The sequence below is a fragment of the Chelonia mydas genome, chromosome 7 (assembly GCF_015237465.2).
Source record: "Chelonia mydas isolate rCheMyd1 chromosome 7, rCheMyd1.pri.v2, whole genome shotgun sequence".
Taxonomy (NCBI): Eukaryota; Metazoa; Chordata; order Testudines; family Cheloniidae; genus Chelonia; species Chelonia mydas.
This window is the reverse complement of record NC_057853.1, coordinates 93,646,275-93,668,839: the sequence shown is the minus strand read 5'-3', so window position 1 is coordinate 93,668,839 and position 22,565 is coordinate 93,646,275. Positions and strand designations below refer to the sequence as shown.

Below are 22,565 nucleotides of genomic sequence, written 5' to 3'. Positions count from 1 at the left end.
TTTGGTAAAAGATATGAAAAAAAAAATCTATTCATGGTATATTTAAAAGAGTGAATCTAGAAGAGAATCCATTAGTCCATGCAGCTTTACAGCAAGCTCTGCTTATTTTATGAAAAACGTTTGAATGACCTCTTTTAGTTGCCTTAAAGCAAATTAGATCCTCCAAGCCATAAAACTGTAGCGGCTGAGTTGAGGTGGTATTTCGTATATCTCCTACAGGGAAGGATAGCAATGCCACTGTGTGACGCTCATTGCAGAGGACCAACACGGACTCCAAAATGGAGTTGTTCTATCCCTTCAAGAAGAGGTTCCACAACCTCAAATTCAGTGATAACAAGACAAACAGCTGTGTGGGCATAATATGTTCATTTTGAAGGCTCTGCCAAGAGTGCACAAATGCAATAAAATGTGATTTTAGATTTTTAATTCTAGTGAATTTACTACTTATTGCTGACTATATTAAAATCATTCCCTTGGTATTGACAATGGTAATAAGATCAGAGCTACTTTAAATAAAAATCCCTCAAAAAGTCACACTCAACTTACAATAAGGATAGTTGTTAGTAGAGAAGTATTTGTGCTTTTCACTGGTCAGGTATTAATCAGCTGGAGTGCACTATAGTATGCCCTTGGCTGTGCCTCAGGGTTATCACACAAACTGTTAATTCATTACTAAACAGGTGATCTGATCACACATTATTGTGAGGCAAAATGCAGATCAAAGACTGAATGCATCCAAGCACATGGTTAAAAAAGAAACAAAAAACCCCACCCACAATCAACCACAAAATTAGCCTTGATAAAATGATTTAATGAATCCTAAACCAAAGAGATTCTGTAAATATTTCTATAGCCATTATTCAGCTCTGTTTGGAATCCTGTAAGCCCTAGCCAATCAGCCTGATAACTGCATGAGCTCACTTTAAACAGACAAATCAGAATAGCTCATTGAACATTCTAAATAGAAATAACTGTTCTTAATGAAATAGCAAGTGAACACTGCCTCTCTTTTACACTTCTAATGGTAGGATTTTATGTTTTCTCCCCTTCATTTTCTGACAGCTCCTATATTTTCCTTGATTTTTGCAGAAAACCATCAAGTTAATGTCTCCATATGCCTAGAGCTCTGGACTCTTTTACAATACCTTTGTTTTTCCACTTTCTTCCTTTCATTTTTAGCCTACTTCTAGACTTTGCTTATTCACATGCCAAAATTCAAAACATTCTATCATCCACCATTCCAACTTGTACCTGACTAAAACTTAATGCCTTTCTCACATACAATTTCAAAGGGGTATAAGAGGTGTACCTGCCAGTGTAATGCTTTAGAGCAAGGGTGGCAAACTTTTTGGCCCGAGGGCCACATTGGGGTTGTGAAACTTTATGGAGGGCCAGGTAGGGAAGGCTGTGCCTGGACCCTGCCGCCTGACTGCCCCACTCAGAACCCCTGACTCATCCAACCCCCGCCCCCAGCTCCTTGTCCCCTGACTGCCCCCCGCCAAGGACCCCTGCCCCCCAGGACCCCAACCCCTATCCAACCCCCCTGTTCTCTGTCCCCTGACCCCTATCCACACCCCTGCCCCTAAGTGCCCCCTGGGGCCCCCTGCCCCTTACCCCACTCCCCCCTGCCCCCTTACCACACCGCTCAGAGCAACAGGAGCTCGCAGCCACGCCGTCGCACTGCCCAGCAGGCGTGGTGGGCCAGAGCACCGGCGGTGCAGTGCGCTAAGGCTGCAGGGGAGAAGGGACAGCAGGAGAGGACCCAAGGGCTAGCCTCCCGGGCCAGGAGCTGGGCAGGACTGTTGCATGGGCACGTAAAATAATGACATCTCATATACAAATATATCTTTGAAAAGCAGTGTGTCATAAAAGTTTTACACTTGGCACATCAAGTGTGAAGCAGGTGAATTCCCATAGAAGAATTTCATTACTTTCTTCATTTATATCTGGAGTCATAGAGGTGCCCTTTCTCATGTCTTTCACAAAACAATTAACCTCTTGCCTTATATGCAATTGGTTGGAAGCAGCCCTACGAGGTTCAGAATCTAATTTAGAAGAGAAACTGTACATAGTTAATTAGTATTAATACAATAAGGTAATTCCTATATTATCAAGCTCAGCAGCTGGTCACTATAGCTGGTACAGAACTTTAATCAAGTACCAAATTATGCTGATGTTTCTCATGTCTAAATAAATACTTTGACACCTTTCATATCCACAGATATTTTAAGGTCTGCCACACTGAATGGGATGAAAGGATAGGCAAGAATGGGTGAACAGTGGGTGACTGCATAGAAAAGAATGATACTAGATTCTCTTTTGTGTAAATAGTGGATAAAGGAAATATTTGTTTTCTTTACACCTGCATTTCTTGCACTGTTCCCGTTTTCTGATTCCATTGCATTCATATTTCAGTTTACAGATTCTTGCCTCCTAAAAATTCATGATCTTTTACATAAATTAGTAAATAGTAAATAAATAGTAAATTAGTGAATAACCTGTAACAAGGCAGGGTGACAGATTTAGATCCACTGGTGCGCACTTACACCCTCTGAGCTTCTCTAACCCATACATTTCAAGTTACCTACGCTGGTTGCCATTGGAAGTCAGCATTTACCAATAGCTATTTGAGATCAGAGAAGAGTGAGGGGGGGGATTTGATAGCAGCCTTCAACTCCTGGAAGGGGGGTTCCAAAGACGATGGAGCTCGGCTGTTCTCAGTGGTGGCAGATGACAGAACAAGCAGCAATGGTCTCACGTTGCAGTGGGGGACGTCTAGGTTGGATATTAGGAAACACTTTCACTAGGAGGGTGGTGAAGCACTGGAACTGGTTACCTAGGGAGGTGGTGGAATCTCCATCCTTAGAGGTTTTTAAGGCCTGGCTTGACAAAAGCCCTGGCGGGGATGACTTAGTTGGTGTTGGTCCTGCTTTGAGTAGTGGATTGGACTCCTGAGGTCTCTTCCAACCCTCTTATTCTATGATCACTGCATGGTAACTGAGAAGTGTTACTATTGATAACCATTCTAAATTGTGGGGGCGGGGAGGGGGTGTCTATTTCTGCAGTTGTGTCTTATACACTTCCTTAAGTTTATACATTCAGTAGTTCTGATGAATTAAATATGGTCCTAATTCAGCACAGTATGTTAACATGTGTTTAGCTTTAAGTTTTCCTGACAATTTGGAAGCAGAGTATCTTGAATACTTATGGGTCAGTGTTCTAATACTGAAAGCACAAGATTGGATGGTCTATAGTCAACACCAGCTAGTACCCAATCATACTAGAGAACAGGATGACCTATTTGGTGTAGGGAAAAGCTGCATTATCATGGGGGAATTCAATCTGAGTTACATATGTTGGAGATCTCACGTGGTCAGTACTAAAACTTCCTCATAGTTTCTAAAAATATTATAGCTGACAATTTCCTAACTCAACAGTATTGCATTCAACATAGGAGAATTCTGCATTATGCTAATTGATAAAGAAGAACTGATCACAGAACTAAAAATTTGTTGCTGATTTGGTGCAAGTGATCATGACTTGATTACATGTGCAAAGTATGAACCAGTTATGTTTTTATTGTATACTTACACACAGCTTTAAAAAAAATTTCAAAAAAGTTATGAGCCAAATCAGCTGTAGGAAAGAATTTAAAAAGAATAAAAGTGAATGACAATTGGGTCCTGTTTATGAATATTTTACCACTAGATGCCACTCCCCCGCAAACCCTGCCCCACACAATTGAGAAAGAAGGCCACACTGTGTAAAAAAAAATATTCTGGTTTAGAGGGGAAGTGAAAGCAGCTACAGTGGAAAAAACCCTCACGCAACGTGTAACAAGTTGGGAGGGAAAAAAGGGAGCATTGATAGCAATGAATATGAATTAGAAGATAGGAACTGTAGAAAATTGATAAGCAAAGTATAAGGACAAGGAGAAATGTCTGGCCAGCAGACTTAAGGAAAATAAGGAGTTAAAAAAAAAAACCACGACGACGATGACTGTTTGGAACAAAGGGAATCTTAATGGTATTGGTCCATTACTGATGGAAGTAGTCGAATTATAAATAATGCAGATGAGGCAGAAGTTTTCAATAAATATTTCTGTTCTGGAAAAGCCATGATTTGAACATCTGATTATGATTAAATATTTTTCCATTCAACAATAACTTAGAAGCATGTTAAACAGCTACTAATGCTTGACATTTTTAAATCAGCAGTTCCAGATAACTTGGATCTGAGAGTTTTAAAAAGCTGAGCAAGGAGCTCATTAGACCATTAATGTTGATTTTCAATATGTCTTGGAACACTGAAGAAGTTCCAGAGGCTGGAAGAAAGCAGTTGTTGTGTCAATATTTTAAAAGGGTAAATGGGATGATGCAAGTAATTTTTCCCTGTCAGCCTGATGCTGATCCTGGCCAAAATAGTGGGGCAACTGTTATGTTCTTGGCACTAAACTATTTAACCTTTTTAAAATCAATGATCTGGAAGAAAAAAATTACTTATCAAGTTTGCAGATGACAAAGATTCAATCATTTGGCAATCTGAGCACAAGCAAACAATATACTGTTGTGGGCTAAGTTAAACCTTGCAGTTATTGGTTGGGTGCAGCCACCACATTTCCTTCAGGATGAATGTAAAAAACACTGAAATAATAGTCTCCAAACTTAAAGCACAGGCACGTCTCCATCCAAAACAGAGGCAAAACACAAAGGTGCCTAGAAATTTGAGCACGAGCAGCAGCGTTCTCTGGGTATTGTCTGCCCAGATCTGAGTAGATATGGATTAAGCTAAGAAAAGCAGGAGACAGCAGCACACAGGGACTTGGGGCAGGTGTGTGTTCCCAAACACAGAACAGAAATATTTATTGAAAACTTCTGCCTCATCTGCATTTCTACTACTTCCATCAGTAATGGACCAATACCATTGTTAGGAGAAGAAAGAATGAGACAGACACACACACACAGCACCCGGAGAAGCATGGTATGGGGCCCCTGAGAAGAATCTGGGTCTGGCTCTGGCTAAAGAAGCTATCTCCTGTTTGGTTCCTCCAGTGTAAATAAAGAAGATGAATCAGACAATGCCTGGTTGTAATCATCAATTTCTCCTCCTAACTGGAGCAACCTGCAACATCCCCAATTTGGCTAATACCTCAGGTCAAAAGGGGCAACAGCGCATGTCAACATGGCCAAAGTTAAAATTATATATCTAGAAACAAAGTCTGCCATACTCACTGTTTCCCATTCTCTAATTCTGAATGACTAGCATGACCCTGAAGTCTATCAGCTGAACATAAGCTCCCAGTGTGACACTGTTCAAAAAGGGACAATGATCCTTGGATGTATATACAGGGAAATTAGTAGGAATACAGTGGTTTTATTACCTGTGTATTTAGTACTGGTAAGACCACTGCTGGAACTATGACCAGTTTGGCATCCACAATTCAAGAAGGATTGTGATAAGTTGGAGAGGGTACCGAGAAGAGCTGAGCCACAAGAATCATTAATGGATTGGGAAACAAGCCCTACACTGAAAGGCTCAAAGAGCTCAATCTATTTAGCTTAACAGAAAGAAGGTTAAGGGTGACTTGATGATAGCCTGTAAGTACATACAGGGGGAACTGAAATTTATCCAAGATCCAGTGGCCAGAAGCTGAAGCTAGACACATTCAGCCTGGAAATAAAAAGTACATATTTTTAAATAGTGAGAATAATTAACCATGGGAACAACTTACTAAGGTTTGTGGTGGATTGACCATCACTGATAATTAAATTAAGGCTTGCTTTTGGACACTATTAGGTAGGCATCTCTCTCAATTAGTTTCCTGCCATTGCAGGGGCCTCAAGCATTGGTGGCACTTTGGTCTCCTGTTCTGTGCCTGTGGCAAAGGGTTTAGTTTCCTGAGGAATGAAGTACTTTAGTCTACACCAAGTTTTAGTTTAATATATGGGCATCTGGGTGAAATGATATACAGGAGGTCAAACTAGATAATCTAAACATCCCTTCTGACCTTAAAGGCTATTAAGCTATCAATGTTTTTCTAAAAGATAAGCTCTAGTTCAAACAGAAATTAATTCAGGAAAGTCCTATGGCCTGTGTCATACAGGAAGGCAGAATATATGATCACAGTGGTCCCTTCTGGCCTTATAGTCTAATCAATCTATGAAGTTTCATTAAAACAAAGCATGTGATTAAGTGATTGGGGCCTGGTTGGAGTAGGTCTCTTTTGCAGATAGCAATATAAGTTAGAGGAGTTATCCACTGAAGAATATCTCATCACTGATAAGAGCCTCTTATACTCTTTTGGTCACTGACCTACTAACAAAGTCATTTTTTATTACTGTTTAAATATTTCCTACTATAAACAATTTAAGAATGAGACAGTACCCCTACTTTGTGGGGGATCTACTGAAAAGAAGTCTGATCTGTGATCAGAGAAGAAAAAAGTCTTTAAATGATGCTGGAACATTACAAATAGAATTAAATTAATTTGAAATACTCATATTCCTTGAGATTAAAAAATTCTTTCAGGTTAGGGACTGTAAAAGGATAAATGGACACAAATCAGATATTAGGAATGGCAATACACAAAAACCTGTAGGAGAACACTTCAACCTCCCTGGACACACAATAGCAGATTTAAAGGTAGCCATCCTGCAGCAAAAAAACAAAAACAAAAAAACTTCAGGACCAGACTTCAAAGAGAAACTGCTAAGCTTTGGTTCATTTGCTAATTTGACACCATCAGCTCAGGATTAAACAAAGACTGAATGCCTAGCCAACTACAAAAGCAGTTTCTCCTCCCTTGGTGTTCACACCTCAACTGCTAGAAGAGGGCCTCATCCTCCCTGATTGAGCTAACCTCGTTATCCCTAGCCTGATTCTTGCTTGCATATTTATACCTGCCTCTGGAAATTTCCACTACATGCATCCAACAAAGTGGGTATTCACCCATGAAAGCTTTTGCTCCAATACGTCTGTCAGTCTATAAGGAGCCACAGGAATCTTTGCTGCTTTTACAGATCCAAACTAACATGGCTACCCCTCTGATACTAGATACATTAGGTTTGGCATATACAGCACACCAACTAGCTTTGGGACCAGTTGGTCTCAACTATCTTCAGTATAGCTCACAGTTTTCCCTTTAGCTAGAGAAGTGCTTGTTTGTGACCCTTGGAGAAATATATTGTAACAAAGTTCCTCTTCTGCCTTGGTGGGTCTTGCACTTATTGGCAGAGTTTCTCACCTCAGAGGTTCATGGCTGCCCTCAGTTTGGCCACTTTTGTGGCTCAAATCTGCCGTTCACCCAGTTTGCCTCATCACTGGCCAGCATGGGGAAAGGAAGAAGAACAATCCCTGCAGTCTCTGCTGATCCACCTAGTGGATCGGGGAACAGGCCAGAGACCTTCTCCTCTGGTGGAACCCACAGTCCAGGTCAACTCCTCCGGTATCAAGTAGGGAGTTGGGGGAATGGAGAGATGGGGGGAAATCAGGCCTGCCCTCTACTCTGGGTTCTAGCCCAGGGCCCTGTGGATTACAGCTGTCTACAGTGGCTCCTGTAACAGCTGCGTGACAGCTACAACTCCCTGGGCTACTTCCCCATGGCATCCTCCCAACACCTTCTTTATTCTCACCACAGGACCTTCCTCCTGATGTCTGATAATGCTTGTACTTCTCAGTCTTCCAGTAGTACGTCTTCTCACTCTCAGCTTCTTGCTCGCACCACAAACTGAAGTGAGCTCCTTTTTAAACCCAGGTGCCCTGATTAGTCTGCCTTAATTGATTCTAGCAGCTTCTTGATAGGCTGATTAGAACACCTTACCCAGGGAAAAGGGACCTACTTAACCTGGGGTTAATATATCTGCCTATCACTCTCCTGTAGCCATCTGGCCCAACCCGGTCACAATATGTATTTCAACAATAGGAATGTTTCATCAATTTGGATTAGTTTAAACAAGCTAAAAAAAAGGGAGCAAATTTCCTAATGCTTTGAATTAAAAAAAAAGTGGTTGCTAGTTTTAATCCATAAGAGAGATTTCTGCTGTGAGTATTCTCTTGCCAAAATAGCAATCCTGAAGAAACAAATAGGCATAATTTTGACATATTTTGCTGGTATACCACTCTCAGCCAACTGGCCAGTCACAACAAATGATCAGTGTAATAGGTTACATGACATCAAAGGTTTCTGTTCACCTTTTGGAATAAGCAACTAAGCATCTGAGTCAAACCATGTTAAGAGTCAGTGGAAAAACTCCCATTGATTCAAAGGATTTTGGATAAGGCTCTGAAGTTGAAATCCTGATTTTACGATGTGTGGCCCCGCTGAAGTCAGTGAGACTCCTTATTGGTCCAGGAGTCTGCTCAGACATTGTAAATTGAAGGAGCAGGGCCTAACTGATTAGTTTTGTTTACATAGATTCAGTGTTTGAATATCAAATATCACAGGTAAGTTACAAAGTGACAACAGTGCATTCATATGCAATGATGAGATATTGTTTCGGTACATACCTCTTATTTAGTGCTTTTCATTTTTAGATCCCAAAGCACTTTATAAAGGAACTCAGTATCATTATCCCCATTTTACAGATGGAGAAATGGAAGCACACAGCAAGAAGTGACTTGCCCAAAGTCATCCAGCAGTCCAGTAGCAGAGCTGGGAACAGAACACAGGCCTCCTGAATCCCAGGCCAGTGCACTTGTTAATGAGGGCTACTAACAATCTAAATACCATGCGGGCAAATATTCTGTATTTTTAAGTTTGTTTTTTCTGATTAGTTTTTAAAAACTAAAGAATAAAAGAATCTGTACATTGCATCTCCAAGCTACTATAGGATGGAAAATCATATCTAAACAGTAGAAAAATAAATTAAAAAAAGAGATTTTGAAAAATATTCATAATTATTTTGTTTGAAGGATAGAAATGTTGATTCTCTACATGATTGCATTGCTATGACTGAGTATATTCTTGACTAGTACAAGTATTTTTAAATATAGGTATCAGTGCCCAAACATGCACCCAAACAGTTAAATTGTCCCCCCCCTTCCCCAATTCCCTCCCCAGCCCCAAACTGCATTCTCACTCCCTTCACATCCCATGGAATCGGATGCATGGAAGGTGTGTGGCAGGCTTTCTAAATTACCTGTCAGAATGAGAGAAGGAGACATTATAGCAAGAACAAAAGACATGACATGGCTCGACTAGGGTGTACTGTAGTTCTTGGAAGAAGATTGAGGCCAAAACAGCAGAAGTAATGATCTGGATTAAATATATATTAGTGTCACACAGTATTTATGAATCTCCTTAAGATCAGAGGACAAAAAATAAATAAATAAAAAAAACCCATAACAGAAGAGCCACCTGGGAGAGGGTAAGCTAGAAATGCTTAATGACCACAAAAGGTACAATACAAATGCAATGAGATCTACTACAAAATTAGTGATTGACAAAATTTGTCCTGCTTAAATTTCAAATGCCCTTGAATACCGTCAGCTTATAATTTGGGGCAAAACCTAAACATTTTTAGGTGTGTAATCGTCTTACACTAGGACACTGTAACCAGATTATACTTTGCAATGTACCTACAGTGTAATGTATAACATTGTGATAAGAATGTGTATCAGTGTCCACAAAGAAAATATTCATTCTAGTTACACTAGTCACTAGGCACAATGTTCAATTAATGTGATAAGTACATTTCCAAAAGGGTGATAAAGAGGGAGCGTCCAGTCATTTAGGGCTTTCTAGAAGGCACTCCAGACTATTGCTACACCATGCCCCAGTGGTATCTTTATGAGACGGCCTCACCAATCCAGACAGAAACCTGGGACATCAAGGATTAATTCCCAGCTCAGGTTCAATGAGTTCAAAGTAGCACTCCAGCGGGGAGACAATGATACTGTTGAGCTTACTTATGCTGAATACCTTTAAAAGAAGGAAGGTGTGTTCTGAACAGGCAAATACGCCTCTACAAAGGCTAGAGGTACTATATTGATGGGGTTATGTTTGTTTTAATACAGAAAAATGTGATGAATATTTTCCTAGCATCTTCACAAATATTTGTCTCTGCTATTCTGTAGGCAATCTGTCCTTCTCACACACACACACACACCACCCTCTTTTAGTATCTGATACTGGCTGAAGTAGACCTTAACACTAAAAAACTTTAGGGTCTCTAAAAATAATAAGCTACCCAGGTAATACCACCATCACTACTCCTTTATACAGAGATCTCAACGTGCTTTACAAAGGAGGTCAGCACCACTTTCTTGCCCCTCCCCCCCAAATACAGTAGAATTAATCTCTTGAATGTTTGCCATGAAGGAGTCACCATACATAAATCAGGGGAAATGTAGTGTATTAAATATAAAGGAAATAGAAGCACTGAATAACCAGAGATAATTATATTCTCCCTTTATAATACACTTGTGAATCACAGGTTGGATATTAGGAAACACTATTTCACTAGGAGGGTGGTGAAGCACTGGAATGGGTTACCTAAGGAAGTGGTGGAATCTCTATCCTTAGAGGTTTTCAAGGCCTAGCTTGACTAAGCCCCAGCTAGGGTGATTTATTTGGTATTGGTCCTGCTTTGAGCAGGGGATTGGACTAGCTAACCTCCTGAGGTCTCTTCCAACCCTAATATTCTATGAATTATGGGTTTTGCATTTATAATTAGAAGCCAGGACATATGGTGAAAGTTTAAAGGAATCCAAAAAATAACCAGCACTGCCAAGTGATCATTCAGTACAACAGGATTCACCCCCCCACCCCAATTGAGTTGTGTTTTTACTACCCTCCAATACGCTGGGTAGTACTGAGACTGTAAAAACATTACTCTCAGGGGATTCACTGTAACAGAGTTCACTGTAATGGAATGTGAAGTGGGGTTGGACGACAGGGATGGTATCACTGGCCACTGTCATCTCATTTAAGTGTACTCCGAAGAGCCACCACTCCAAAGAGTTAACAGGATCATCTCGTAAAAGGCCAGCATTTTGTTAATATTCACAGAAGAGAAAATGACGAAGTAGTATGCACACAATTACTGATTTAGATTAGTTTCATGCTCATATTCATGCTTCATCTTTGAAGATTGTACCATGCGTTCTGACACTGGAAACAATATTTGCTTTAAAAATGTGCTTTGTTCTTGTAAATGCCACTTAAGTTGATCCTATGAGCTTTTTTCAATCTCATTAATTTTCCATGGAAAGCAGCTGTATTGAATTGAATAATAGACATGTTTCCAGGTTGCCTATTTGTGCTGCACACATTCACCCATACCAGTCAGAAGAGGATGGAGGATTGTACTGCAAGCAAGGATGGATGAGCTAATGTTTGATGTAGCAACTACCCAGTTTGTTCTTGCTCTGGGAAAATAAGTGGTCTTTTGAAGCTTCAATTGCCAAAACAAACTTACATGCAAATACAAGGGAGTGAGAGAGCATAAAGGATCAGTCTCATTAGAGTTTTCTACCCAGAGACCACTGGATGGTAAAAACCAAATGTTTCTAGCCTGGATCAAGCGTGCAGGAAGTGTCCATACTAGCCTTTGCCAATTAACATGTTTGTAATAAACTTGAAGTACAAAATTCTAGTGGAAATGAGCACTATGGCACCCCTTCTCTCTTGCATGGAACACCTGCAGCACAGAAGAGCAATCTCTGCATGGCTACTATTCCCCCTCCCACAGATGTAGGTGGAGAGTGGGTGGGGATGGGGGCAGATTACTTCACCACCACCCTGAGAGCTGGGGAGGGGGGTGGGTAGGAGGAGGAGAGCTAGGAACCAGACTGATTCTGAGTCACAGATTCCTAAGTAATGCTGATCCAGAAGCAAACATTCTACCCCTTGCTCAGGGCTTGGAGGACCGCCAGATGTGAGACCTTCAAAAGTTCAGTATAAATTCCAGATGTTGACCATCTGGTCAGTTTGTGAGAAAGGTGTTCCTTTTCAATGGAAATTACTAATTACCAAGCCAAAAAAAAAAAAAAATGTACAAAACCTTTCACATTTGCTTAAATTCTCTGTGGTACCTGTCTGCACACACCAAAAAAGTAAGTGTGTTTCGAGTGCATTAGAAAGCATCCAATTCATGTGTTAGATTGCTATGAAAACACCACAATTCACTTGAGTGAATCTTTTAAGATAGCCCATTATATCTCTACCTTGATTACAGAACTCAGTAAATGACACTTACAGAACTATAATCCTCACCTGTTTGCTGAACCATTTATTATACAAAATTTGAAAGGTTATTTTAATGTTTAATTAAATATTTACAAAGAAATGTCTCCTTATATTTACACAGTTGCCAGTAGTTCACTCTTTGCTTAAAGACTTCCTGTTGTAATTGGGGCAGAAAATCAGCAGACTATCCATGCAGCAGCCAAATTATTGTGTTATTTTTAGGACTATGCCGATGAAGTTATTTTAATAATCCATAGTATGTTCTAAGAGGGGGCCACAAAATAACTGGACCTCCTAATTATTAAGTTAATGGACTCTACCATGCTGTGGTTGTCTGCCCCTGACAAACCAGAGGCTTTCAATGACCCAAACCCATGAATCAGGAAGTCCACCCCCTGCAGCTCTCAGCGCAACTTTGTACTTCATAGAACTTAATTTACCCCCATGTGCTGTGCCCCACAAGAGGCCAGATATCAATGGCCAGTGACAACACCCATACCATGATTCACAAAGTGGGAGAAATGCCAGATTTGACTAAAAATACATTTTTGATGGATGTCCTGTTTAAAGGGTAATAAATACAAATCAAACAGAGAGGAGCTCCCACAGTCAATAAATTATTGTATTATTCTACACCATATATATCCAAGACACCCACACAGCAGGTTGTCATATTACACATTTCCATAATATTCATTACATATATTTACTTATAAACATCCTCATGTATGAGAAATCATCATCATCTGATCCCCATTTCCCCAAATCTAGGTGGTTAGTTTCCCAAAGCAGGCAGCTGGGGTCGTTTTGCAACTTTATGAAAGAGATGATCTCCAGTAGAGGTGAATTTCACAGCAGCCCAGCTGTATGCACAGGGTTAAAGAGCCCCACCTGGAGTCCTAACACTGAGCAGGGAGTGAACAATGGATCAAGGAAATCCATGGGAGTTGTACAGGACCTCCTCACATTTGTCTTAATATTAGAGAAAGTCCCTATCTATGCAAGCTGGGAATCACATCACACCCCTAGCTCCAATGTAGATGTAGCCTTAGATGAGTGGAGTAGGTCATCCACATGATGGAGGCTGGAAGTTTGTAGATTCAGAAGCCCATGATTAGTTCACATCTGAGTGGCTTTTTACACAACCAGAGGGCTAAGAAGTTTTGATACCTTTGAAAAAAGAGAAAAGCTTCAAATCTTGAGCACAATTCTGCAGCAGTGGAAGCTTTGTGACTAATTCACTTTAAAAAAGCCACATTTGGAAGAACTTCTTTTTAAAAAATGTTACAATATTATTTTTCATATCCCTTCATCTGTAAAACCACTCTGTTTGTACTATAAATCCAATCATACAGGCCTCTGAGGGAAGAAAAACCATAATACTTTAGAGATTTCAGAAATGCCTTTTATATACTCATCATCAAGTTGGATACAGTACCTAGTTGTCCAGAGTTAGAAATGAAAGCTGGGAGCCACTGAAAATGGGAGAGTGAGCATTCCAGTAGGACAAAATCATTTATTTCTAACCTGACACTTTACTAGATCTCAGTCCTTGAAGTTGTCACAAACCTTAAACCAATCCAGGTCTGAATATTCACTTGCCACATCTCAGACCAATGTTGTTTGAGTGGAATTGATTAACATCCCACAATAATGTTTCCCTTTCAAGAGGTGGCAACTGTTAGAAGCTACTCAGTTTTGGAAGAAGGTCAGTCCACCCAGCAGAAGTGGACTAATGACCCAGTGAGGAGACCCAAATTGCCCTTGTCCTCCCCATATCATCTTCCTTTGTGCACAATGAGAACTTTGGAGCGGGGAAAAAAAAGCTATAATCTGTTTATACTTCACAAGAAACTCCAGTGAGAGATTCACTTGTGGTGGCTCATTCAGGAGAGAAACGCTAATGAACATTGGCTGCACTTTTATAACAAAGAAGCCTGCTCATTCTTGAGAAAAATTTGTTAGCTAACCTTCTTCACCTGTGATAATCACAAGTAAACCCCAGACAGAGTTTCATCTTTCCTTGACTTAAGCAAATCTAGTTACCTTACATCCCTGGAGACATTTCTACAAGAACAAAACAGATACCATAGGATGAAAAAAGCTCATGCTGCTCATAACTTTCATCTCTTAACCTATTCAAAATGTTAGGGAACAAATGCCTTAATTGTACAGTAGAAGAATCAGCTAATTCAGAGCTTTTCACTAGGGCAACATTTGGCTCTTTGCTCCTTCAGCAGTCATTTTGGCGTACTAGTGACAAGCTCCTTGAAGGAACTAGTATGGTGGATTTTGCAGTACTCAAGAACCCTACAGTCCCATTAAGATGCACTGGGGGCCCAAATTCTCTGACTTCAATACTTACGCCAGCAAAGAAATTTGTCCTGTATTTCTAAAGCTATAACTTCCAGCTGCATTCTGTGAGACCACAAGTCACCTTCTCTTACATGAGGAAAGGCAAACAGAGATGAAATGAATAGATCACTTCTTCAGCAGAATTTTTGAACCAGAAATTTTTTAGCTGCACAAACCTCATGATGCCTCCTGAGCCTTTATGTACTTAACACAAAAAAAAGAGAACTTCCACTTACTGTATGTACTTATCACTTTTGTATTCAAGGAGCTCCACAAACTTTTACATACCTTTTATTGTCTAATGCAGATTGAAATCTAACCTACAGAACCTCTAAAGCAGGACTGGGGGAAGTGTCTTCCAACAACACTGAGCCTTTATTAAGATTCCAGTTAGGATCCTTCATTCAGGAATCACTTTCACACACGTAAAGCACAGAAGAAAAAAAAAGGAGAGAGATATAGAAAACAAATCAAGGACATCATTGCCCTTAGAACAAGGGGATCACTACCCTCCATTATATATGTTCTTGGAACACTCTAATCCCCAATAAGATATAATGAAACTTTTCTAGGTCCTGTGACCTATGAGATTCGTCCCTACTTAGTTTTAGTAACCAATATAAACCTTGGATAAAAGGGATGAAAGCCTGACCCTGCTGAGTGAATGGCAAACTCTTACAGTGTCAGATTTTCATCCCATGTCACCTGAACTCTTCTTACATGGAAAAAATCCTTGAAAAATAACTTTCAAAACATTGTTTATGTCTCTCCAAATTGGGATTTAAATAACAATGCTTCAGAAAATATAATAAAGTCATAGGTACTGCTTTCCCTATTACTTTAAATTTGTAAAGAATCTTATACTCTGTACAAGAGTCTACATGTTTAATTTAATTCTTTGATAACCCAAAGAGTCACTGCAACTCTTAAAACTTTATGTACAGCACATTATGTATAGAACGTTTTAATGTATAGAGTGCTTTACAACATAAGAAATCATGCCCCCAAGGAGCTTACCATCAGTCAAACAATTATGAAACCTGCACAAGTGATAGAAGAATTTGAAAGAGGTAAGGGAGGGTATTGGCAGACAAGCAGTAGGACACTGTTCCAAGGTAGCTTAAGCATATTGCTAAGAGTGGGTCAAAGAGATAAAAGGAAACAGATAGGAGAGAAGATTAGGAGGATCATAGGGAGTAGAAGGGAAATAAATAACACTTATTTCTCATATAGCACTTCTAATCAGTAGATCTCAAAGCCTTTCACTCTTTTAGTGTAATCATCTTCACAATATATATGAGATAGGGAAGCACAGAAGAAAAGGGAACAGGAGAGAGCTGAGGACCTGAGGCACAGAGAGACTAGCCCTGGTCTACACTAGGACTTTAGGTCAAATTTAGCAGCGTTAAATCGATGTAAGCCTGCACCGTCCACACGATGAAGCCCTTTTTTTCCGACTTAAAGGGCTCTTAAAATCGATTTCCTTACTCCACCCCGACAAGTGGATTAGCGCTTAAATCGGCCTTGCTGGGTCGAATTTGGGGTACTGTGGACACAATTCGACAGTATTGGCCTCCGGGAGCTATCCCAGACTGCTCCATTGTGACCGCTCTGGACAGCACTCTCAACTCAGATGCACTGGCCAGGTAGACAGGAAAAGAACTGCGAACTTTTGAATCTCATTTCCTGTTTGGCCAGCATGGCAAGCTGCAGGTGACCATGCAGAGCTCATCAGCAGAGGTGACCATGATGGAGTCCCAGAATCACAAAAGAGCTCCAGCATGGACTGAACGGGAGGTACGGGATCCGATCGCTGTATGGGGAGAGGAATCCGTGCTATCAGAACTCCGTTCCCGTTTTCAAAATGCCAAAACCTTTGTCAAAATCTCCCAGGGCATGAAGGACAGAGGCCATAACAGGGACCTGAAGCAGTGCCGCGTGAAACTTAGGGAGCTGAGGCAAGCCTACCAGAAAACCAGAGAGGCGAACGGCCGCTCCGGGTCAGAGCCCCAAACATGCCGCTTCTATGATGAGCTGCATGCCATTTTAGGGGGTTCAGCCACCACTACCCCAGCTGTGTTGTTTGACTCCTTCAGTGGAGATGGAGGCAACACGGAAGCAGGTTTTGGGGACGAAGAAGAAGAAGATGATGAGGTTGTAGATAGCTCACAGCAAGCAAGCGGAGAAACCAGTTTTCCTGACAGCCAGGAACTGTTTCTCACCCTGGACCTGGAGCCAGTACCCCCCGAACCCACCCAAGGCTGCCTCCTGGACCCGGCAGACAGAGAAGGGACCTCCGGTGAGTGTACCTTTTAAAATACTATACATGGTTTAAAAGCAAGCATGTGAAAGGATTAATTTGCCTTGGCATTCGCAGCTCTCCTGGATGTACTCCCAAAGCCTTTGCAAAAGGTTTCTGGGCAGGGCAGCCTTATTGCGTCCTCCATGGTAGGACACTTTACCACTCCAGGCCAGTAGCACGTACTCAGGAATCACAGTACAACAAAGCATTGCAGTGTATGTTTGCTGGCGTTCAAACAACATCCGTTCTTTATCTCTCTGTATTATCCTCAGGAGAGTGAGATATCATTCGTGGTCACCTGGTTGAAATAGGGTGCTTTTCTTCAGGGGACACTCAGAGGTGCCCGTTCCTACTGGGCTGTTTGCCTGTGGCTGAATAGAAATGTTCCCTGCTGTTAGCCACGGGGAGTGGGGAGGGTTGAGGGGGTAGCCCGCGGTGGGTGGAGGCAAAATGCGACCTGTAACGAAAGCACATGTGCTATGTATGTAAGGTTAACAGCAAGGTTTACCCTGAAAGAGTGTAGCCATTGTTTTATAAAATATGTCTTTTTAAATACCACTGTCCCTTTTTTTCCCTCCACCAGCTGCATGTGTTTCAATTATCACAGGATCTTCTCCTTCCCAGAGGCTAGTGAAGATTAGAAAGAAAGAAAAAACTCACTCGTGATGAAATGTTCTCTGAGCTCATGCTGTCCTCCCACACTGACAGAGCACAGACGAATGTGTAGAGGCAAATAATGTCAGAGTGCAGGAAAGCACAAAATGACCAGGAGGAGAGGTGGCAGGCTGAAGCTCAAATGTGGCAGCAGCGTGATGAGAGGGGGCAGGATTCAATGCTGAGCCTGCTAGAGGATCAAACCAATACGCTCCAGTGTATGGTTGAGCTGCAGCAAAGGCAGCTGGAGCACAGACAGCCACTACAGCCTTACGCATGCGAAAGTTTCGCGGCCACTGGGAATCGTCCCAGATCTGCAACACTATGTGGTCCCACCAGTCTGTGCTTGTTTCCCGGGCCCAGAATTGGCGTTCCACCACATGAACTTGCCCAATTAGCACCACGATGCATGCATTGGCAGGGCCCATGCTTTTAGAGAAATCTGTGTCCGTGTCTTGATCACTCACGTGACCGTGCTGACGTCGCCTCCTCTCCCGGTATCACTCTGCCAGGTTCTGGTGCTACATATACTGCTGGATAATGCATGTGGTGTTTAATGTGCTCCTAATTGCCAAAGTGAGCTGAGCAGCCTCCATGCTTGCCTTGGTATGGCGTCCGCACAGAAAAAAGGGCACAGAACGATTGCCTGTCATTGCTCTGACGGAGGGAGAGGCGACTGACGACATGACTTACAGGGTTGGCTTACAGGGAATTAAAATCAACAAAGGGGGTGGCTTTACATCAAGGAGTATTTCAGGCAGGACTTCACGGAGGGTTCCAATAAGAAATGGTGCACCTAAGTAATTGTTCTTATTGGTTGGTCTGGCCTCTGATTGATACATGGCTAGATTTACCTCGGTGCACCTTCTCTGTGAGTGACTGCAGTGTGACCTAGAGGAATGAGTCCCCTAGATGGGGGAGGGAGGGAAGCAAATGACTACAAAACAAATCTGGTCTATTTCTTGTTTTGACCAACTCCATCTATCTTTTACATCTTTGGCTGGCAGCAGATGGTGCAGAAGGACTGCAAGCCATCCACATCTCATGGCTGCTGGGCAGAAGATGGTACAATAGGACTGCTAGCCATCCGTATCACCTGCCTGCTCACCATAAGATGGTTCAATAGAACTGACTGCAGGACTAAAGAGAATGACCTGGTCAAGTCACTCCAAATTTAGTCCCTGCGCCCATGTCTGCCCAGGCGCTCCTGATCGACCTCACAGAGGTGACCAGGAGCACCTTGGACATGACGATGACGGCTACCTGTCCTACTGTCCCATCTGCTGCCACAAGGCAATGGGTTGCTGCTGCTGTGTAGCAATGCAGTACCACGTCTGCCAGCACCCAGGAGACATATGGTGACGGTTACCTGAGCGGGCTCCATGCTTGCCGTGGTATGGCGTCTGCACAGGTAACTCAAGAAAAAAAGGCGCGAAACGATTGTCTGCTGCTGCTTTCACGGAGGGACGGAGGCCTGACGATATGTACCTAGAACCACCCGCGACAATGTTTTAGCTCCATCAGGCATTGGGATCTCAACCCAGAATTCCAATGGGCAGCGGAGGCTGCGGGAACTGTGGGATAGCTACCCACAGTGCAACGCTCCGGAAGTTGACGCTTGCCTCGGTACTGTGGAAGCACTCCACCGAGTTAATGAACTTAATGCACTTAGAACATTTTCTGTGGGGACACACACACTCGACTATATAAAAACGATTTCTAAAAAAACCGACTTCTATGAAATTAGGTCGAATTTATAGTGTAGACATAGTGACTTGCCCCACATCACAGGAACCCCATGTTAGAGCAGGGAATTGAACCCAGGTTTCCTAAACCAGTGCTCTAATCACTGGACCATCCAGATGTAGATTGGGGTGAATTTGTGAAGGTTTTATGAGCACAAAACTGATGTGGTAAAACAAAGCCTGTGAAGGGAGCCAAGGAGGTGATGGCACAGAACAGGATAAGCCACTTGTTGCAAACTATTGCAACTATCTAAGCAATAAAACACAAAATGTATGGGGGTTTGTTATTAGACACTTCTTTGAGACTGGAAGAGTTTATAATCTGAAATGACAGTGAAGGCAATTAAGTCTGACTGATACAAGGACTAGTAGAAAGAACAGAAACATGGGCAGATTGTAGGGATGGAGAAGGGACAGAGGAGGAAATAAGAACAGGGAGGTAGGTAGCAGCAGAGAGAAGTCTATATTATGGACACCACTTGAAAATGGACATTTACCAAACTGCAGTATTTACTAGAACCACAATCTACTTTACTGCTAGAAACAGAAACCACAGTATTTTCCATATTCAAAACAGAAAGTAGCTCATACCCTGGTGAATTTAACTGCTGTGTTTATTAAATGTCCAGCTCTTAATATTACCCACAGTATATATGTTCTTGCCACAGTGACACAGTACTTCCAAAACTTTGTAGGAATGATCAGTGGTTAAGACTACTGTACTGACTACATCTAAAAAATTACTGCTTTATAATAATATACCATATGATTTACTTATGTCACATTTTCACCTTAAAAAGTTTAACAAGCAATAACTAAATTATCCAGTCATTTTTCCTTGTTTTAATTTCTAACAATCTCTTAAAACTCTGATTATCTGAAAATCCTAGATGCAGTCTTGGTTCAAACAGAACAGGTAGGGGCACTCACTACTGTAGTTCTTGCTGTTGGCATGTTACTGAGAAATGGAATGTACCGGTGGCTTTAAAAAAAAACAACAACAACAACAACAACAAAACCCACACACACCCTTCATAAACCTTAGAAAATCAGGTTCCATGCATACTATAAATAATGAAGCATTTTCAGGAGCAAAATGAAACATGAAAGCTACAGAAAATCCTCCTCAATAACTAGAGGAAAATTGCATACCAATTAATTTCACTCCACATATTTTAAGGGCTGAAATTTGCCTTTGCTAAGGAGTGCTCTTGTACATTTGCAAAGGGGTTCACCCACCTGAAGTGGGACCTTCTTGTAGCTGCTCTGAGGATCAGCACTTACTTGGTCTAGCACCCCTTTCTGTCCTCTTGCTCTGTAGAGCTCAGCATGCTCCCACTTCATGTCTTGGCCCTCCAGCCAGGTCACTTTGCATGTTTTCCCCCTTCTAGAGTACCAAGCTTTGTCCAATTCCACTGCCCTGACTGTACCACTTCCCCAGCAGCTGGCAGGGGAATGCAGGTCTGCCGGCCCACTCCTCCAAGTTCAGCACAAGGACACTCAGTCCAGCAACCACAGTTCACTTTCTCCCAGACCCTGCTGCCATTTCCCTATGCTCCCTACTTTTCTCCTCCAGATATGCCCTTCCCTCAGGGCCAAGATCCCAGGACTTCTCCTCCCCCACTGAGTTTCCTCCTTTCACTCCAGCACCAGGAAAGTGACTGCAGGCTTCCTCCTGCTGCTAACTTCCCAGCTGTATCATAGCCTTGTCTGTTCCTTCTCAGCTGGGCTCTATTCCCAGTCAGGGGCTGCTTATCCAGCCTAATTCTCCTCAGGTGTGGATATCAAGTAAATCTCCCCTCCCCCAGGCCTCATTTCAAGGCTGGTGTGGGATGAACTCCCCATCACAGCATTCCAGATGTATTTTGACTTTGCTATGTCATATCATCAGATTCTTCTCTTTTCTGATTCTGGTGATCACAGTAGGGGCTTAGTTAATAGATAGAAACTCCAGCCTTAATCTAACCCTTTTCCTATAATGGAAAGAAAAATCTTTCCTGGATATCCACCCCTAAGTCCTTTTCACATCAGCCCCTGCATGGATCAACTCCCTCCTCCTTGGACTGAGATCTGGAAAAATCACTGCCACTGCTATGATTCCTGACATGCCTTTCATTTACTTAACCCTTTTTTCTTTTATATATAAATTTAACTTTACATCCACTTTCTCTTTTCATGCCTTATGCACCAGAGTGTTATTTTTCAAATCCATGTTCCTCCAGCCTTCCCATGTCCTTGTTTCCACTGCTGTCAAGCATGTAAGACAGCCCTTTATCTTAGTCTGTCAACTGCCAGCACCTCCACGATCTCCCAGAGGAGACCAGCTTCTTGTGAATTCTATTGCTGACACTCTCTCTCCCCCAAATTTCTCTTGCCGCTCCACTTCCATTCCCTTGCCTGTGTACACTCCTTTATTTTAATCACTGTCACTCAAGATTTCTAACAGATGATATCAATTTACAATGATCTGATTTTATTTTGCATCTCCATTGTGGGGACTGGACTGGTACATACTAGGACTGCTTCCAGGTTTGCTGTGAAATGCAAACAATTATTTAAGGTCCACGAAGTCACAGTATGCACAATATATTAAAAGATGTAAAACCATTTGGGCCTGCTTTTAACTTAGAACTACAATTTTAATTTCTTTATCTGATCCTCAACAATAATTCCAAATGCCTCAAAGTACTTTCACTCTCTTTCTATTTAGACTTTGCCTTCTTTGCAGGATCATAGAATGGTAGGACTGGAAGGGACTTTGAGAAGTCGTCTAGTCCAGTCCCCGGCACTCAAAGCAGAACTAAGTAATATCTAGACCATCCCTGACAGATGTTTGTCCAACCTGCTCTTAAATACCCCAAAGATGGAGATTCCACAACTTCCCTAGGCAATTTATTCCAGTGCTTAACCACTCTGACAGTTAGGAAGCCCTTGCTGCAGTTTAAGCCCATTGCTTCATGTCCTATCCTCAGAGGTTAAGGAGAACAATTTTTCTCCCTCTTCCTTGTAACAACCTTTTATGTACTTGAAAACTGTTATCATGCCTTCCCCTCTCCCCCCGCCCCCGTCTTCTCTTCTCCGGACTAAACAAACCCAATTTTTTCAATCTTCCCTCATATGTCATGTTTTCTAGACCTTTAATCCTTTTTGTTGCTCTCTTCTGGATTTTCTCCAATTTGTCCACATTTTTCCTGAAATGTGGCACCCAGAACTGGACACAATACTCCAGATGGGGCCTAATAAGCATGGAATAGAGCAGAAGAATTACTTCCCGTGTCTTGTTTACAACATTCCTGCTAATACTTTCCAGAATGATGTTTGG

General features: G+C 41.8%; 1 long non-coding RNA gene across 2 annotated transcripts; it reads right to left on the bottom strand.

Moving 5' to 3' along the window:
- Nucleotides 1–12,217: 12,217 nt before the first annotated feature.
- LOC122466554 lies at nt 12,218–20,975 on the bottom strand. Of its 2 annotated transcripts, none has more exons than XR_006292169.1 (2): nt 20,483–20,975; nt 12,218–13,357 (listed from the first exon to the last, which is right to left on the bottom strand). It is a non-coding gene; the product is annotated as an uncharacterized LOC122466554 (long non-coding RNA). The 2 variants fall into 2 exon arrangements; XR_006292170.1 differs by having other exon boundaries at nt 20,528–20,975.
- Nucleotides 20,976–22,565: the final 1,590 nt, after the last annotated feature.